Genomic DNA, 20,576 nt, shown 5'->3' on the forward strand with positions numbered 1-20,576 from the left:
AAATTCTATTTTTGCCCAAGAAAAATAGGAAGGACCACCGTTCTGTATTTTGGGGAAAGTATGACTCCGGAAGGGACCATGTCCTTGTACTAATTTTTTTGGCTGGCACAGTGCAGGACCCACGCGGAAACCAGAGCTCTCTCTCTCTCTCTCTCTTTGTGGGAAGTTTATTGTCATGTTTTTGAACTAATATAATGTTTTCGTGTATACTATTTAAATTTCCGTTAGCGACAGGAAAGTGTAGGCCTACATTAGTATGTACCTGTAGGGGGTTAGTGCCGTCAATGCACCTCATGCGGTGTACTGTAGGCATTACTTAAGCTTCTTAGCAGCGTCCCTTCCTTAGGGCCCTAGATGCAACCCAAGTCATTCCTTTTACTGTGCCTCCTTTCATATTCTCTTTCTTCCATTTTACTTTCCACCCTTTTGCTAGCAATTGATTCATAGTGCGGCTGCAAAAGGTTCTCCTCCTGTTACGCCTTTCAGACCTTTTTACTGTCAGTTTCCGTTTCAGCGCTGAATGACCTCGTAGGTCCCAGCGCTGGGCCTTTGGCCTAAATTCTATATTAAATTCAGTTCATACATTAGTGTGTTATTGAAATTTATGCTTACCTGTTTGTGTGTGTGTGTGTGTGTTTGTTTGTTGGTAAAGTATGATATGCATAAGTATGCCTCTTCAGATTATTTTATTTTTCTGTCACAGAAAACTATTGTGCCGGCTTCGTCTGTCCATCCGCACTTTTTCTGCCCCCGCCCTCAGATCTTAAAAACTGCTGAGGCTAGAGGGCTGCAAATTGATATGTTTGTCATCCACCCTCCAATCATCAAACATATGAAATTGCAGCCCTCTAGCCTCCTCAGTAGTTTTCATTTTATTGAAGGTTAAAGTTAGCCATAATCGTGCGTCTGGCAACGATATAGGAAAGGCCACTACCGGGCCGTGGTTAGGCATATTTTTTACTTGTTTAGCTTATGGAATTCACAACTCGCCACGTTCCCCAAAAGGACACCAGTTTCCTTACGAAAAATGCGCCATTTGTTTTTCTTGTGTTTTCAGGACTGAAATCGCTGTTGTTTTTTGTTGTCAAAAATCTGGACAACGTTACAGCGCGCTAACAAGCGTCTTGACAGACAGGCAATTGATATTTACATTAAAACTTTTTAAAACTGTCTTTCTTATCTGCATTCGAGCGAAAAAAAAAATTCACTTTTCAAAGGATCATAAAACGGTGCTACTTTGGCTGGTTATCTAGGCGTCACCTACTCCGAGGCGCTACTGCTAGTACCAAACATGGCGGAAGCTCCTTGGGACGCCGTGTTTAGTACTAGATATCGTTTATTAATATATAATTTGTCGACGACACAATATAGAAATGGGTGTATATAAGACTTTGATCCCCAAGGGGCTAGTACTAAACACGGCGTCCCAAGGAGCTTCAGCCATGTTTAGTACTAGCATACACTAGTGGATCTAGAAAAATTTCCAAGGGGGTGCCACCAATTTTTATATTATACATATGTATATATGTATGTATATATATATATATATATATATATATATATATATATATATATATATATATATATATATATATATATATATATATATATTTATATGCGTGTATAATTGTTATTATTTTTTCTCAAAATTTTATTTCTACCAGATTTTTATTTTTTCCCATTTTTGTATTTCTCATTTATGTTATTATTCCCTAAATCTTCAATATTATTGTTTTGTCATTATTTTTCGTGGGGGGCACATGCCCAGGTCTCCCCCCGAACCGCTAGTGCTAGTATACTACTACCTCGGAGTAGGTGACGCTAAGATAACAAGCCAAAATAGCACTCGTGAAACTTCAAATGGATTCTTTGTATACAGCATTTAACTCATTTCAACTGGAAGAAACCCTCACTTGACTATTGTGGATTACTATTTACATTACTGTATGTATATGCATTCTGTATTTCATGAATAAAGTCTGTTGCTAACGCATGCGCATGAATCTGCACTCCGCACATGCGCATGACTACTCTTCCTGTTCCTCTTGCAGAGCCTCTCTGTATATACCTGTTTCCTCTATGGAATAAAACAACCTATGACAGTATGACTCGGGATATTATTTCTCCATCCCTGCAACCTTCAGTCTTCTCCTACAAAACGTCATCACATATCACCAACCGTCTCTACCAAAGTCGAGCAAATAGTCGAGGCAGTAGTAGTCAGCCTTCTGACAGCCATTATAGAGAGGCATGGAGGAATTCTAGTCTCACATAGTCTCGCCTGGACGTATTTCGGTTCATTGTTCAGACAGAACTCCTTGAACGGTCTTTTTAGCCTAGATTAGGTCCTTAAATTTTTTGGCAGGGACCCCAAATCTCGTCCAAATTAACCATGGCGACCCACGCCCTCATAAACATTTTCTTTTTATATAATTATGCTTACGAAAACTTGTTACCGAAACAAAAATTAAACGCAGAGGTTTTTATTAACGCGAGTGGCACATTGCCATTCAACGGCCGTTAAATTTAAAAGGCACACGTGTCTATGTTGGGAAGATTTCCGACCTCGGTTTAATGTCTCGAAAATGTTCCGCTTGGATATTAATGAATTTTGTATTCTTAATACATTATTTTCTTTAATAATAATAGTTATAATAAGAGTATTGGGGAAATGATAAGCCCATAAAGTTAGAACCCTCAGGGGACCCGTTGAAATGGTTTGTTGGGTCTCGCCCCCCGGGGTCAAGAACCACTGGCCTAGAATATCGTTATCTATCAGGTATTTGCTTATCATTGTTCCGATTTATTCTTCATTGACTGGTTTTATTCTATCCCACTCAGGAATACATCCCAGCTTGACAACGCTGTGTTCATACATAAATAAATATTTACGCAGAATAAATAACAATGATGAAAGCATTATATCAAAGGCAATACAAGATTATTTGAAAACCTTTTAAGAATATTGTGTTCGTGTACTGTAGCCGAAATATTCCCACTTAGAGTAATAAACACTAAAATCGTCATTAAACAAGTAAAAAATGCACCAAAGTTTCTTCGGCGCAGTCGAGTTTTCTGTACAGCGTATAATGCTGAATGAAACTTCCAGCCAAGTCACGTGAAACTTTCAGCCGCGGCCCATGAAACTCAGCCACGGTCTTGTGGTGGCCTGTGTTGTTGGTACCTGGGGGGGTGCTAGAAGTACGATTATGGCTAACTTCAATCTTAAATGAAATAAAGACTACTGAGGAGGCTAGAGGGCTGCAATTTGGTATGTTTGACGATTGGAGGGTGGATGATGAACATGCCAATTTGCAGCCCTGTAGCCTTAGCAGTTTTTAAGATCTGAGGGCGGACAGAAAAGGTGCGGACAGACAAAAAGCCATCTCGATACTAGTTTTCTATTACAGACAGCTAAAACTGAAGTAAAAGCAAATACCAAACATGTCAAAATGTAAGACTGGGAATTTCTAGTAGATTGTAATGAGAGTGTAATGGCAGGTCTGTCCTTTTATCGCGAATGTACTGATCTTTCCGTTCTGTGGTCGTGAAAGACTCGTAATGCATTCGCTTTGTTCTGTGAGGAGTGACGTGACTCAGTACCTACGGTAGGTGACCTGCTGACTTGACTCATATCCTGTGGTGAGTGTTTTCCTCGGTGGCCATTCTGAGCAAGTAGGTCTAATGCAGCCTGCATAATGTCACCCTCTACTGGTGTCAAGTAACTCATGTGGTGCTGGTGTCAAGTAGCTCATGTGGTACTGGTGTCGAGTAGCTTCTCGACATTCCATGTATTTTTATATTTATAATAATTTCTTTGAAAGTATAAAGTCCTACGGAACGTGCAGTTGAATGCTCTCTCTCTCTCTCTCTCTCTCTCTCTCTCTCTCTCTCTCTCTCTCTCTCTCTCTCATCATGGTAGACGTCTGCCGAATGAATTCACCATAAAATCTCAAATAAGAGAAAACAGAAGTAATTTGAAGGTAATTGTTTTTAATCCAGCGTCAGAATACCATAGTGTGTACATACTGTATAAGTGTCACACTTATCGCTTCGGCTAACACTTGGCTGGTTATTATGTATATCATCCATCCGCCGATGACTTGCACAGGGCGACGATGGCGTCACTCCCGACGCTTCCGAGAAAGTGTCCCAGCTCATTGTGAGCAGGTGTTTTTTGTGGTGTGTTGTGTGTGTTTCTTCACGTTTGTTTTGTTTGCATAGCATGTATTTTGCTTTTTAAGGCATGGGTTTCTTTTTTTTTTTTTTTTAAAGCATTACAGATTCAGAACTTCGAAAAATTGATGCGTAGAGGTAGGAAATTGTGGTGGCAGTTAGGTATTAGGCCTAGTTTAAGGTACCGAAGTTTGTATAGAAGGGAGTAATTCAATTATGGTCTTTTCTCAATTCTTTTGACGTCTAGGCTTGCCGGAGTGATATGTGGAGATGAATTACATAAAATTTCATCTGAAAGGAGGAAAAAAAAATCAATCGGCATTTACCATTCCGCTGTTAAAAAGGAAAAGAAAATAATGAATGCTGCTGCACTCAATCGCTGCCCATTATTGAGATCTTTTTGCGTGCGAGTAGTCATCTTTGTCATTTTGTCATTACTCATTTGTTTTTGTAAATAACATACGGGGTGCTCAGGTCTAGTATTGTTAATTGATGACTGTTGTGATTTCTTTCCTAAAGGGGTTTGTCCTAAAGGGAATGTTGTTCCAAGGAGCTTTTATCCCAGGGGATATTCAACCAATGGGGATTCCCAGTCCGGTCGTGGCCGTTTCGGCCGTAAGTCACTTAGGCCGTAACATCCAAAACAATGTAAGACGTTATGTTTATGGTATTTACCGTTATTATTTTATGTTTTACGTACATCCCCAGGGGCTGGTACTAAACACGGCGTCCATTTTGCACGTAAACGTGCTCACGGCCTAAATAACTTACGGCCGAAAACGACCCGAACTCTCCCAGTCGTTGGTGCACTCTACTCAAACACACGCACACATACATATATATGTATATGTATACATGTGTATGTGCAGAATTTAACGTCACATGTGTGTAGGTGTTTACGCACATACATACATATGGACACATAAAATATCAAACAGAAGGATATTCCCACATAAAAGATGTCATATATATATATATATATATATATATATATATATATATAATATATATAGTGTATATATATATATATATATATACAGTGTATATATATATATATATATATTAAAAAAAAAATATATATATGTGTATGTGTCTGCCTATACATTAACATTTGTTTATATGTATATATATATGTACATATATATACATGTTTATGTGCACGCACACACACATTCTTGGTTTGTTAGTGGAGGCATTACATGCAGTTACGGAGGTCAAAGTTCAACCGTGCCAAAAAAGGTTTGTGGACCAAAAGCATCTTGTATAATATGACCTTTTGAAAGATCCGTAATGGTGTCTCCACAGATGGAGACAGTGTACAAATTATGTTAGGCTGATACACTCCCACGCCACCCATGATAGGCTGATACACTCCCACGCCACCCATGATAGGACCTGGGGGAACCAAGCCCACTGATGACTGAGGTGCCCAATACCCTTCTCCCCCAGCCCCAGCTCAGTCATAAGGCCATTGAAAATCTGTGTGGCTTCATTAAGGCTTGGACTCGAGACTGATGCTGCCATACCACCTAATTAGTACCCAGATCCTTCCTTATCTGAACTTTGCAAGAGAATACTGTACCATTTTTAGTGTTCTGTGAAAGAAAACTATTGTGCCTGCTTTGTCTGTCTGTCTGCACTTTTTTCTGTCCAAACTTTTTCTGTCCGCCCACAGATCTTAAACACTACTAAGGCTAGAGGGCTGCAAATTGGTATGTAGATCATCCATCCTCCAGTCATCAAGCATACCAGATTGCAGCCCTCTAGCCTAAGTAGTTTTTGTTTTTTTATTTAAGGTTCAAGTTAGCCATAATCGTGCTCCTGGCAACAATATAGGATAGGCCACCGCCGGGCCGTGGGTAAAGTTCCACGGGCCGCGGCTCATACAGCATTAAACCGAGACCACCGAAAGACAGATCTGTGTTCGGTGGCCTTGATTATACAATGTAGCGGCTGTACAGAAAACTCGATTGCGATGAAGAAACTTCGGCAAATTTTCTACTTGTTTCACATTGCAAAGGGTTTTCATTTTTCACCTTCACAGAATATGGGAGTTATTTAATGTGTCATTTTCTGCATTGCTTTTTGAAGGAAGATTACGCTGCTCTTCTTCACAGCTTAATCTCTAGTCGGGGTTGCTGTTGCTAAGGAGCCTAACCCATGCTGTTTCATTCTTAACTGATCATTTCATAGTTGATTTTGGCAGATGTATTAGGGAAGGCTGCCTTTCCTGACTCCTGCTCTCCTTATTTATCCAGGCTTGGAAGAAGCCCACCATATTTATCCAGGCTTGCAAGAAGCCCTCCTTATTTATTTAGGCTTGCCAGAAGCTCTCCTTGTTTATCTGGGCTTGGAAGAAGCCCTCATTATTTATCTAGGTTTGGAAGAAGCTCTCCTTATTTATTTAGGCTTGGAAGAAGCTCTCCTCATTTATCTAGGCTTGGAAGAAGCCCTCATTACTTATCTAGGCTTGGAAGAAGCTCTCATTATTTATCTGGGCTTGGCTTGGAAGAAGCCCTCATTATTTATTTAGGCTTGGAAGAAGCTCTCATTATTTATCTGGGCTCAGAAGAAACCCTCATTATTTATCTAGGCTTAGAAGAAGCTCTCCTTATTTATCTAGGCTTGGAAGAAGCCCTCATTATTTATCCAGGTTTGCAAGAAGCCCACCATATTTATCTAGGCTTGGAAGAAGCCCTCCTAATTTATTTAGGCTTGGAAGAAGCTCTCCTTATTTATCTGGGCTGGGAAGAAGCCCTCCTTATTTATTTAGGCTTGGAAGAAGCTCTCCTTATTTATCTGGGCTTGGAAGAAGCCATTATTATTTATCTAGGCTTGGAAGAATCTCTCATTATTTATCTGGGCTTGGAAGAAGCCCTCATTATTTATTTAGGCTTAGAAGAAGCTCTCATTATTTATCTAGGCTTGTAAGAAGCCCTCCTTATTTATTTAGACTTGGAAGAAGCTCTCCTTATTTATCTGGTCTTGGAAGAAGCCCTCATTATTTATCTGGGCTTGGAAGAAGCTCTCCTTATTTATCTGGGCTTGGAAGAAGCCATCATTATTTATTTAGGCTTAGAAGAAGCTCTCCTTATTTATCTAGGCTTAGAAGAAGCCCTCATTATTCATCTAGGCTTAGGAGAAGCAGGTGTGTACAGGACAAAGGTGTATATAGTGACCCCACCTTGGCATCTGTCAAAATGATGCAGGTGTGTACAGGACAAAGGTGTATATAGCGACCCCACTCTTAGCATCTGTCAAAATGGTGCAGGTGTGTACAGGACAAAGGTGTATATAGTGACGCCACTCTTAGCATCTGTCAAAATGATGCAGGTGTTTATAGGACAAAGGTGTATATAGTGACCCCACTCTTAGCATCTGTCAAAATGATGCAGGTGTGTACAGGAGAAAGGTGTATATAGTGACCCCACTCTTAGCATCTGTCAAAATGATGCAGGTGTTTATAGGACAGAGGTGTATATAGTGCCGGCGTCGGTGACCCTGGTAGTTGTGACGCCAGATAACCCTCATTTAATCAATTAATCAGTGTATATAGTGACCCCACTCTTAGCATCTGTCAAAATGATGCAGGTGTGTACAGGACAAAGTGTGTGACCCCAGGCATCTGTCAAAATGATGTAGGTGTACAGGACAAAGGTGCATATAGCGACCCCACTCTTAGCATCTGTCAAAATGGTGCAGGTGTGTACAGGACAAAGGTGTATATAGTGACCCCACTCTTAGCATCTGTCAAAATGATGCAGGTGTGTACAGGACAAAGGTGTATATAGTGACCCCACTCTTAGCATCTGTCAAAATGATGCAGGTGTGTACAGGAGAAAGGTGTATGTAGTGACCCCACCTTGGTATCTGTCAAAATGATGCAGGTGTGTACAGGACAAAGGTGTATAAAGTGACCCCACTCTTAGCATCTGTCAAAATGAAGCAGGTGTGTACAGGACAAAGGTTTATATAGTGACCCCACTCTTAGCATCTGTCAAAATGATGTAGTTGTGTACAGGACAAAGGTGTATATAGCGACCCCACTCTTAGCATCTGTCAAAATGGTGCAGGTGTGTACAGGACAAAAGCTGTATATTGTGACCCCACTCTTAGCAGCTGTCCTAGCTTATGTGCCAAAGCTATTGCACCCTTATTGGTTATTTTTACTTCATCCTTGCCCTTTGTGCAAAAATTATGTCTTTTTCCTTGGTGTGTGTAGGACACCTGGTCAGACAAGACAGATATTATGAAGTCAGTCTTAATTTCTGCGATTCTTTCAATACTGATGGTCGGATGAACCTCCCGTGCAGAGCATTTCCAAAACATAAGCTCTTCATCATCACCAGCATTATGTTGAGTCGCCTTTACATGCTACAGTGCGCCATCCACCTGCATTGTGCACTCCACCTGAAAAGGTGTTCACATTCAACTGCTGACTGGTTCTTCAAAGATTCTCTCTCTCTCTCTCTCTCTCTCTCTCTCTCTCTCTCTCTCTCTCTCTCTCTCTCTCTCTCTCTCTATATATATATATATATATATATATATATATATATATATCCCTTTGCTAAGTAACCAGTTGGTTCTTAGCCACGTTAAATAAGTCTAATCCTTCGGGGCAGCCCTCTCTAGGAGAGCTGTTAATCAGCTCAGTGGTCTGGTAAAACTAAGGTATACTTAACATAGAAAACTATTCGTGAAAGGTCAGCTGTCCGTGAGTATTTTATGGTGCCCCATTGATATTTCATTGTCGTTTTCTGTAATAAGATTTTTCATTTTCTTTTTGGTGACTTTCATTTTCTTTTTTGGTAACTATATAATTTATAATTCCCTGTATATGTCCACAAGAATTATTCATTATTGAAGAGAGTCGTTATTTAACTTTGCGTAATACTTTTTTGCTTTTGGCATTTTTCATTTAAGAGGCAAACTGTTCATTCTTTTTTTTTTTTATTCTTGGCCATTGTGACTTTCCTTAATGTTGACACAATGATACGAAGCCATATAAATATTCTTTATTTATTTATGTATTTATTATTTTATTTAATTATCTTGGTAAAACTAAGGAAAGGCTTCGCACGGACTTTTACCTAGGAAATTGAGTTTTTCTATACTTTTATTGTTGCTAATGAAGGAGCCGCCTGCCCTATGAGCCAAGAGGACTTTAAATTAACTTAGCTACCCTACATGGTTAGGGACCCTTTGGCAACGCGGAGTTTTTGGGTGGGGGAAATCGTTGGGAGAAAGACCAGGCTGACATGTTGTTATGGAATGGTTCCGCGCATGCGCAAGTCACAAGGGAGCCATATATTCAAGAAGGGATTAACTAAGGAAACCGAATGTAAAAGTTACTATAGTATACTAACCTAATGTACCCTAACCTATCCTAGCAGGCCGTGTTACTTAGCCGGGGCTCCGGAAATCCCACTTACCAAAAGTTCCCCCAAAACACTACACATGCGCATGCGCGATAGCATTCCAGGCTAGCCAGCGTACAACTTCTGATGCTAATTACGCGTTAATTACAGTCGACTGACAAAATATAACGGTAAATTCCTGACAAGCAACCAAAATACTAAAGGAAAAACCAATTTCCAAAGTAATACCCCATCCGGACCTGTTGCTTAGTTCTACCTATTTATATATGCCTTTGGGTACTCTAGTGCCATGATTATTATACGGAAAGGATACCACACCAGATCTAAAGGCCAGAAGACCTGATTTGCTGGTCACGTTAGCCTACTGCCTTGTTTTCCTTAATGGTTACCCTTCCAAGGGCAAACCAGAGGCAGTTTTGGTTACCTTCTCTTATGGGTAGACCAGCTGCATAGCTAGTTGCTGTTGACTGCGTGTGGAATTGTATTTCGTTCTGCGTTTACTAAAGTGCTAATTTAACTGTAAAAATTTTACTGTATAGCTTTTCTATCTAGTATAGATTATCCCTTTTTCCGAATGACACTGACTTCCCGTCTTATTTACTCTTGCACTCTTTACTAAGTATTTTAATTTTAATCGTCTTTAGGTTTATTTTATTCCTTGGACGTTAATCCCCCATTTTTCTGCAGTCATCCCTTGATTGTACCGCGTGGAGCGTCAACGAAAGAAAACGGGTATAGGACGTGTGATGGCCGTCTTATGTAACAAAACCATTCTTCCCATTCTTTGACAGAAATGTTATTGCTATGATTAGGTTATTTAAGTAGACTGTGCTTGTTGTATTCAATATATATATATATATATATATATATATATATATATATATATATATATATATATATATATATATATATATATATATATATATTCTCTACCTTCTATCTTACTCAACTCAACCTCTCCTAACATTTAATTCCTAGTGCAACTGCGAGGTCTTCCTCCTGTTATACCTTTCAGACCTTTCACTCTGTTTCCCCTGTCATTGCAGAATGACCTCATAGGCCCCAGTGCTTGGCCTTTGACCGAAAATCTGTAATCTGTTCCATTCTACAACCCCTTTCGTTCCTCTTACTATACCTCCGTTCATATTCTCTTTTTTCCATCTCACTTTCCACCTTCTCTTAACAATTGTTTTAACAACGTTTTCAGTGCTGTATGACCTCTTAGGTCCCAGGGCTTAGCCATTGGCCTAAATTTTACATTCCATTCCATTCCTTGACTTTCATGGCGAGTGGTAGAAATGTTGAACAAAATCCAAAAATTTTCCCACAGACATTTACCGCCTGAACGCAATCTCACTGATCATGCAGAAATTGATTGAAAGTTGATAGATTCAAAAGTAGAAAGGAATTGAAAATTGATAAATCCAAAAGTAGAAAGGAGTTGAAAATGATTTAAATATAAAAAAATAACGTAGCACCTGAACGCAACTCACTGGTCGTGCAGAAAGGAATTGAAAGTTGATAAATCCAAAAGTAGAGAGGAATTGAAAGTGATTCAGTTGAAAAAAGAATAACTTGTAGCACCTGAACGCAACCTCACCGGTCGTGCAGAAAGGAATTGAAAGTTGATAAATCCAAAAGTAGAAAGGAATTGAAAGTGATTTAAATATAAAAAAAAATAACAACTTGTAGCCCCTGAACGCAACTTCACTGGTCGCAAATTAAAAAGTTGATAAATCTAATCCAAAAGTAGAAAGGAATTGAAAATTGATAAATCCAAGAGTAGAAAGGAATTGAAAGTTGATAAATTGAAAAGAATCACCACTGACAGGTGAATGTCGACCGGAGAAGTTCGGAAAACTTCTGAGGTGGACTCTCTGGTATTAGGTGGCATTGTTTGAGCTTCTGATTGAGTGAGTGAGTGAGTAAGTGAGGGAATTGGGTGAAAGAGTAAGTGGGTGAGAGTGAGTGCGTGAGTGAGGGAGTGGGTGAGTGGGAAAGTGAGTGATTGAGGGGCTGAGAGTGAGTGAATGAGTGAGAGTTGGGGAATGAGAGTGCGTGAGTAGGGGAATGAATGAGAGAGAGAGAGTCGGTGAGTGAGTGAGTGAGCGAGAAAGAGAGAGAGAGGAGTGGAAGGGTGGGTGAGTGATTGAGTGAGTTAATGAATGAATGAGGGAGTGAGAGTGGGTGAGAGAGAGAGTTTGAGTGAGTGAGTGCGTGAATGAGATTGAGCGAGTGGATGAGAGTGAGTGAGGGAATGAGTGAGTGATTGTGAGAATGAGAGTGAAAGCGAGTGAAGGCGTGAGTGAAAAGTGTGAGTGAGTGAGTGAGTGAGTGAGAAAGTGAGTGGTGGAGCGACAGAGTGAGTGAGTATAGTTGACAGATTGGGTCACTCATGCTGGTGTAACCTCTTATTTTGTATCTGTTGCATTCTACATCTTGTATTTGTAATCAAAGTCGTACCTTTTACCTTTGGTTGATCCCATTCATGACTTTTTTCCTGCTTCAGGGGGAAAATGGACTTCTCTGAAGCTGTAGCTGGAATGGGATCTCTCTCTGATACTTCTGAAGAAGGTAGGTTTTGCTCCTCAGACATACTTTTGTTTCAGTGCTGAACTCAGTCTTACAGATTTGAAGCCTCTGGTCTTGTGAGGGTACCATTTTGGACGAGAGTACTATCTATCTATCTATCTGTCTATCTATCTATCTATCTATCTATCTATCTATATATATATATATATATATATATATATATATATATACATACATATATATCATAGGCTGGGCGAGAGTGAAAGTGACTGTATCCATTCAGCTGTCAAAAGATTTATTAGTTGATGTCAACTCATATGTATGTACTGTATTCCTGTGGAATACAGGTCCTGTTATCAGAACAGGAATCTAACCATGTGCACAATGGGAATATATATATACTATATATATACACACATATATAATATAATATATATATATATATATATATATATATATATATATATATATATATATATTCTATATAATGTATATATATGTGTGTTCGTGTGTGTGTATAGATGGTTGCTTGTAGAGAAGAACAAAACAAGTTTGTTGCAAATGCCATTTGAAATTATGTAGTTTTTTCATAAGTGTTCTCAAGGATGGATACCGTACACAGGAAAACTTCCTAGTCATCAAACACACTGCATACCTACTCAGAAGGGTCATCAGTTGCAATCTATTCCCTTTACTCTCGCTGCACCTCTGAGGCATTTCCATTCAAACAGTGGAAAATCACCCGCCATTCTCTCTACATACCCAGACCATCTCCAATCTCTTTGATCAGCCGTTTAATCTGTGCTATTTTTACACCATCATATATACAGTTTTCACCCTTGCAACCTTACCTTTTCTAAATACAGTGGGTGGACAGTTCATGTCAACAGCTCTTCCTTTTTATCTCATTATCATTCAGTGCCCACATCTTGCTTCCATAAAAGAACGGTAGTTCAACAAGTCATTCCAAGCCTTTCGTCCTGTGACTCAAAATATTTCTTTGCGATCATCTCTAGGTGAATTGGTTCCAAAATACCTGTAATCTAATCTTTCATTCATCCATACTGACACTCGCTTTCCATCTTTCTTGCTTTTGGTTCCCCTTGTACAGTGCGTAGTATGCCATGATTTCCAAGCTGTTAAAGTGAAAACAGCTGTCGACAAGCCTTCACTGTAGCCGTCCATGTTTGTCTTCTTCTTCTTCTTCTTCTTCTTCTTCTTCTTCTTCTTCTTCTTCTTCTTCTTCTTCTTCTTCTAGTTCCTCGTTGGACGAGTCAGTAGAGTTCTTGGCTAGCTCTTTGCTAGGCCCGAGTTCGAGTCTTCGGCCGACCAATGTAGAATTGGAGGATTTATTTCTGGTGATAGAAATTCATTTCTCTTTATAATGTGGTTCGGATTCCGCAGTAAGCTGTAGGTCCCTTTGCTAGGTAACCAGTTGGTTCTTAACCGCGTCAAATTAGTCCAATCCTTCGGGCCAGCCCTCTCTAGGAGAGCTGTTAATCAGCTCCTCAGTGGTCTGGTAAAACTAAGGTATACTTGTCCTTTTCTTCTTCTTCTTCCTTTGTCTCTAGTGCCTGAGGCTTGAGGAATCTCTTGGTGATTTGGTTCATGTAGGGTCTCTGAGTCCACTGGTGCATCAGCATCTTGCTGCAAGCAGTTTCACTACATGCTGCTTTATGATTTTCCTCAGGAATTGGTGGCAGGGGCACCCCAGACAATCTGTAGGATGCTCTGGTAACCGTTTGCCTTCCGTTCCTCATAGCTCACAAAATCCTTGTGGTCATCCTCATCCTCTTGGGAAGTAGCTCAGGGCCCCAGTTTCGTCGTGGTCTCTGCAGGGTCGATCTGCTGACATTATTCCAAGACAGAGCAACAGATTGAAAGCCATCTTTGATGTGACATTGCTCTGAGAGTTTGGAACAGAGCGGGTAGAGTTTAATAGCTGTTGTTTCCGTAGGGGAGCGGTGTAGTGCCCTCAGTGCACCTCATGCAGTGCACTGTAGGCATTACTTAAGGTTCTTTGCAGTGTGCCTTCCTGAGGTCCCTAGCTGCCACCCCTTTCGTTCCTTTGCCTGTACTTCCTTTCATATTCTCTTTCTTCCATCTTACTTTCCTCAACCTCTCTCCTAACAATTGATTCATAGTGCAACTGCTTTGAGGTTTTCCTCCTGTCACACCTTTCAAACCTTCTTACTGTCAGTTTCCGTTTCAGCGCTGAATCACCTCATTGGTCCCAGTGCTTGTCCTTTGGCCTAAATTCTATATTCAGTTCAGTTCAGTTCAGTAGCTGTTGTGCTGATATGTGTGTTAGCAATTTTTGGATGACTGCCTTGGCCCATGGGCTGCATCGAAGATGTGGCATTGGCCAGCAAGTAAACAGCAAAAATGCTGTTGCTGTTTACAAGTTCATTTGTTGGAGGATGGACAGAGCAAGGCAGGTGTCCTGAAGACAACTCCTTCAAGATTTCCTTCATTGGTGTCACGGAGTTGCCACAAAACCAGTGGTGGAAGGTTGCTTGAGTAATACATCCAGTTGCACACTAATAGGTGGTGGACATTTTCCAATGGGCTGGAGTTTTTACACGGGTTTTGAGTCCCTGAAATATGAGCTTTTATTCAGGTTTCATGAAAGTGATAGATCTGTTTCATCTTTGACTTCTTCTCTGTCTCTGGTGCAGGAGGCTGCTAGCCACGCCTCGTGAGAGTAGCTCAGTTTCCCCTGGTCTCTCCCTCGAGAGAGAGAGAGAGAGAGAGAGAGAGAGAGGCAGTGAGAGTGAATTTTGAGTCTCTTATTGATCAGAGAGAAACTGCATTCAGTCCTGTTGAATTTTGGTCTCTTATTGATCATATAAACTGCATTATCCTGTTGCAAATATATATATATATATATATATATATATATATATATATATATATATATATATATATATATATATATATATATATATATATATGTATGTATAAATAAAGTAATCGACACACAGTCACGTGAGAAACAAATAAATTCATGGCTCGCATCGAGATCGAACCCAGGTCGGTCTTTGAATGAACAATTAAGTAAAAACACTCCCTTCATCTCACACTGTCCTTTTCCGATATGAACATCGGCCAGTTGGTGATCAACATCGCTGAGCCTGAAAACCGGATTATAAGGAAAATAGAAAAGGTCCTGTATGAGATAAATTCGCAGAATACAGCCATCCTTTTCACTATTATTATTATTAATATTATTATTATTATTATTAGGTCTCTCTCCTGTAGATCGAGAACTGGATATGCTGTATATCAGGTCCACAATAATAATATAAAATCAACATAATTCACCACTGAATATTATTGTGGACCTATATACAGATTATTATTATTATTATTATTGAATATTATTGCTGCTTCAGCTGCATTTATTTTGTAGAAGACTTTTTCTATTTTCCTTATTGCGGACTTCTCTTCAGTGGAGGTGCGTGCTAACAGCTCGCCTATATTTGTCATTTCATGGGGGAAAAGTCAAAATCTGGATTCTGCTTCTTTATATATTCTATACAGTTAGTTATATACAATTGTTGCCGCGACGCGTTTCGACAACTCTTCTGTCATTTTCCAGCAGGAGCTAGTAGAGGACTGGCAGATTGCATAGGTCCTTCTGAATTTATACACGGGCTTCAGCGGGGTCATGGATGGCGAATTCTGATTGGTTGCAGTCAGCGAACTTCAAGCCAAATTTCTGCGGCGAAGCTCGATCCTGACAGATCTTCGCAACCTGGGAATGTCATTCATTCCAGCGTTCCCATTGGCCTGCCGTTGCGTGATGTCATGCCGGCTGACATCATCGGTAGTTTAGCTGCTATTGGGCTGCGGATGAATGATGTCATTATCTACTCTTTCTGTCGTAGTCGGGGGATTGTCTCGAAGGGCGCCTCGCTCATCAGGGTATCTCCATTTTCAGGGTTGTCGTTTTCAGGTATTCGTTGGATTTGGTGGGTGTTCTGCATTATTCTTCTTAAATTCGTGGGTAGGAGCGATGCCCCCTGCGTCGTATTCATTGTTCGTTTTCTCTCGGCAATGAGGAGCGCCTCTAGCAGGCGCAGACGTCGAGGGTCGGCGGCTCTCCCGATTATACTTATATTTTGTATAATACTGTCGCGGGAGATGGAAATATTGTGAGTAGCACGGGCGTGGTTCATGATGGCACCCTCCTGGGCGTGGCAGGAGATCCTTTTGACAGACGCATCGTGGTCATTCCAATATAAGCGCCGGGGCATCCTCGGACAGGACATACAAATTGGTAGACCACGTTCTTCTGCTTGAGGGTTCTCTTGCTGGCGGAGAGGGTTATTCTTCATCACCAGATCACGGGTGCGGCGGTTCTTATAATAAATTACAAGATTTATTCTCTTACTGTCTTCGGTCGGGGTGACGTTTTCCATGACGATTTTCTTCATGGAGTTCTCGTCCTCACGGTACTGGGGATGCATCCGGGCCTTATAAAAGATCTTTATGTCATCTTGGGGGGCAGGTTGTGTGTTCTCACCGTTGTACCATTTTTTCCAGGCCAGTTCGAATTTCTTTGTTTACGAGTTTGTTGGTGAAACCATTGTTCACCAACATTTGTGCAACACGTTCAAATTCCTTGTTGGTGTCCTGCCAGGTGGAGCAGTGGGAGAGGGCCCTTTTAATGAAGGTCCTGACTGTCGTGTTCTTAAACCTAGCAGGGCACTCGCTATCCCCATTCAAGCAAAGTCCCAAATTGGTGGATTTTGTGTAGACTGATGTCTTCAAGTTCCGTTCCGTCTTTGTGACCATAACGTCGAGGAAGGGGAGCCGGTCGTCTGTGCTGAACTCGACAGTGTAGTTCAACACACTACATTGTTGGAAGGTCAGACGAAGGGCTTCAACCTCCTCCTCGTTGTCTGCGTGAACGAAGACGTCGTCGATATATCGGGCATATTTCTTCGGCCGCTGGATTCTCTCGAAGACACGTTCTTCTACGGTGCCCATGTAAAAATTTGCAAAGAGGACGCCCAATGGAGAGCCCATCGCAACGCCATCCTTCTGTCTATACATGTGCCCTCTGTGCGTAGTGAAGGCGCCATCTTCGTACAGATCTCAGCAGAGCCTTCAGGAACCTTCTGGGATGTTCAGGGGTCATTGTCGGCTCTCTATAGACTTTGTTTAGGATAATGTGGATGGTTTCATCCACAGGTACGTTGGTGAATAGACTCTCTACGTCCAGAGAAGCGATGGTCCCTGCGCCCGGGAGTCTCGGATCACTTCGAGGAATTCCACAGAGGACTTCAGGCTATAACTGCTCGGGACGTAGGGGTCAAGATATGATTTAGTCGTTTGGCGAGGGCGTAGGTCGGGGCAGGTGTTTGGCTGATGATCGGGCGGAGGGGATTGCCAGGGTTGTGTGTCTTGACATTCCCATACAGGTAACCGATCATCAGCCAAACACCTGCCCCGACCTACGCCCTCGCCAAACGACTAAATCATATCTTGACCCCCTACGTCCCGAGCAGTTATAGCCTGAAGTCCTCTGTGGAATTCCTCGAAGTGATCCGAGACTCCCCGGGCGCAGGGACCATCGCTTCTCTGGACGTAGAGAGTCTATTCACCAACGTACCTGTGGATGAAACCATCCACATTATCCTAAACAAAGTCTATAGAGAGCCGACAATGACCCCCCTGAACATCCCAGAAGGTTCCTGAAGGCTCTGCTGGAGATCTGTACGAAGATGGCGCCTTTCACTACGCACAGAGGGCACATGTATAGACAGAAGGATGGCGTTGCGATGGGCTCTCCATTGGGCGTCCTCTTTGCAAATTTTTACATGGGCACCGTAGAAGAACGTGTCTTCGAGAGAATCCAGCGGCCGAAGAAATATGCCCGATATATCGACGACGTCTTCGTTCACGCAGACAACGAGGAGGAGGTTGAAGCCCTTCGTCTGACCTTCCAACAATGTAGTGTGTTGAACTACACTGTCGAGTTCAGCACAGACGACCGGCTCCCCTTCCTCGACGTTATGGTCACAAAGACGGAACGGAACTTGAAGACATCAGTCTACACAAAATCCACCAATTTGGGACTTTGCTTGAATGGGGATAGCGAGTGCCCTGCCGGTTTAAGAACACGACAGTCAGGACCTTCATTAAAAGGGCCCTCTCCCACTGCTCCACCTGGCAGGACACCAACAAGGAATTCGAACGTGCTGCACAAATGTTGGTGAACAATGGTTTCACCAACAAACTCGTAAACAAAGAAATTCGAACTGGCCTGGAAAAATGGTACAACGGTGAGAACACACAACCTGCCCCCCAAGATGACATAAAGATCTTTTATAAGGCCCGGATGCATCCCCAGTACCGTGAGGACGAGAACTCCATGAAGAAAATCGTCATGGAAAACGTCACCCCGACCGAAGACAGTAAGAGAATAAATCTTGTAATTTATTATAAGAACCGCCGCACCCGTGATCTGGTGATGAAGAATAACCCCTCTCCGCCAGCAAGAGAACCCCTCAAGCAGAAGAACGTGGTCTACCAATTTGTATGTCCTGTCCGAGGATGCCCCGGCGCTTATATTGGAATGACCACGATGCGTCTGTCAAAAGGATCTCCTGCCACGCCCAGGAGGGTGCCATCATGAACCACGCCCGTGCTACTCACAATATTTCCATCTCCCGCGACAGTATTATACAAAATATAAGTATAATCGGGAGAGCCGCCGACCCTCGACGTCTGCGCCTGCTAGAGGCGCTCCTCATTGCCGAGAAAAAACCAACAATGAATACGACGCAGGAGGCATCGCTCCTACCCACGAATTTAAGAAGAATAATGCAGAACACCCACCAAATCCAACGAATACCTGAAAACGACAACCCTGAAAATGGAGATGCCCTGATGAGCGAGGCGCCCTTCGAGACAATCCCCGACTACGACAGAAAGAGTAGATAATGACATCATTCATCCGCAGCCCAATAGCAGCCAAACTACCGATGATGTCAGCCGGCATGACATCACGCAACGGCAGGCCAATGGGAACGCTGGAATGAATGACATTCCCAGGTTGCGAAGATCTGTCAGGATCGAGCTTCGCCGCAGAAATTTGGCTTGAAGTTCGCTGACTGCAACCAATCAGAATTCGCCATCCATGACCCCCCGCTGAAGCCCGTGTATAAATTCAGAAGGACCTATGCAATCTGCCAGTCCTCTACTAGCTCCCGCTGGAAAATGACAGAAGAGTCTGTCGAAACGCGTCGCGGCAACAATTGTATATAACTAACTGTATAGAATATATAAAGAAGCAGAATCCAGATTTTGACTTTTCCCCTATGAAATGACAAATATAGGCGAGCTGTTAGCACGCACCTCCACTGAAGAGAAGTCCGCAATAAGGAAAATAGAAAAAGTCTTCTACGAAATAAATGCAGCTGAAGCAGCAATAATATTCAATAGAACCTGTTTAAAAGAGGTCTGCTGCCAAATTATATTATTATTATTATTATTATTATTATTATTATCATCCTGGGGACTCAAACTAAGGCCAGTCATCTCAGAGTTCAGAGAGAAATGGCAAGAAGCGATCATGACGCATGACTGTGAACTCCTCAGGAATTCTACTAATGAGTCGAGGACAAGCTTCGTCACTTTCAGGAATACTTGTACCCGTGTCATGCTGACTCGCCAGTTCTGCTCACTGAGTAAGTCGCCCTTGCGTTGAGCGAGTGACATCAGTTCCTGATCTTCTCGAGAAAGGACGTACACTAAGTTAAGTATACCTTGGTTTAACCAGACCACTGAGCTGATTGTTAGCTCTCCTAGGGCTGGCCCGAAGGATTAGGCTTATTTGACGTTGCTAAGAACCAGTTGGTTAGCTAGCAACGGGACCTACAGCTCATTGTGGAATCCGAACCACATTATAGCGAGGAATGAATTTCTGTCACCAGAAATAAATTCCTCTAATTCTTCATTGGCCGGCCGGAGACTCGAACGCGGGCCCAGCGCAGTGCTAGCCGAGGATAGGACGTACACTGTACCCCCAACGCCATAGTGGGGGTAGTGTCGTCAGTGCACCTCATGCGGTGCACTGTAGGCTTTGCTTAAGGTTCTTTGCAGCGTCCCTTCGGCCACCTAGCTGCAGTCCCTACCATTCCTTTTACTGTACCTCCGTTCATAATCTCTTTAGTGTGACTGCAAAAGGTCTTACTCCTGTTACGCCTTTCAAACCCTTTTACTGTCAATTTCCGTTTCAGCTCTGAATGACCTAATCAGAGGTCCCAGCGGTTGGCCTTTGGCTTAAATTCTGTTCTGTTCTGTTCAACTGTACCTTCTAGAGTTGTAGCTTTAGTTCAAGCTGGCCTTATGCCAGCATCGGCTGTTGCTCTTGGGGAGCCCGTGAAGATGCTGAAACGGAAAGCAATCTTTACTAAATCGCTGAATTTTGTTTTCAAACCTGGCAGCTCACCATGAAACATCAGCCCACAAATTTAC

The 20,576-nt window shown here is 42.0% G+C and overlaps 1 protein-coding gene across 4 annotated transcripts in view; it reads left to right on the top strand.

The window, feature by feature from the left end:
* The window catches only part of LOC136845048 (phosphatidylcholine:ceramide cholinephosphotransferase 1-like), a 274,371-nt gene that overhangs the window by 25,138 nt on the left and 228,657 nt on the right, over positions 1 to 20,576 (top strand). For 2 of the 4 annotated variants that reach the window (XM_067114793.1, XM_067114796.1), the window contains exon 2: positions 12,064 to 12,128. The exons of the other annotated variants lie outside the window; for them this stretch is intronic. The gene's annotated coding sequence lies outside the window, so the exon portion shown is untranslated. The remainder of the gene's footprint in view (positions 1 to 12,063; positions 12,129 to 20,576) is intronic. 4 annotated transcript variants of the gene reach the window in all.

Source organism: Macrobrachium rosenbergii, chromosome 13 (genome assembly GCF_040412425.1).
Source record: "Macrobrachium rosenbergii isolate ZJJX-2024 chromosome 13, ASM4041242v1, whole genome shotgun sequence".
Classification (NCBI taxonomy): Eukaryota; Metazoa; Arthropoda; class Malacostraca; order Decapoda; family Palaemonidae; genus Macrobrachium; species Macrobrachium rosenbergii.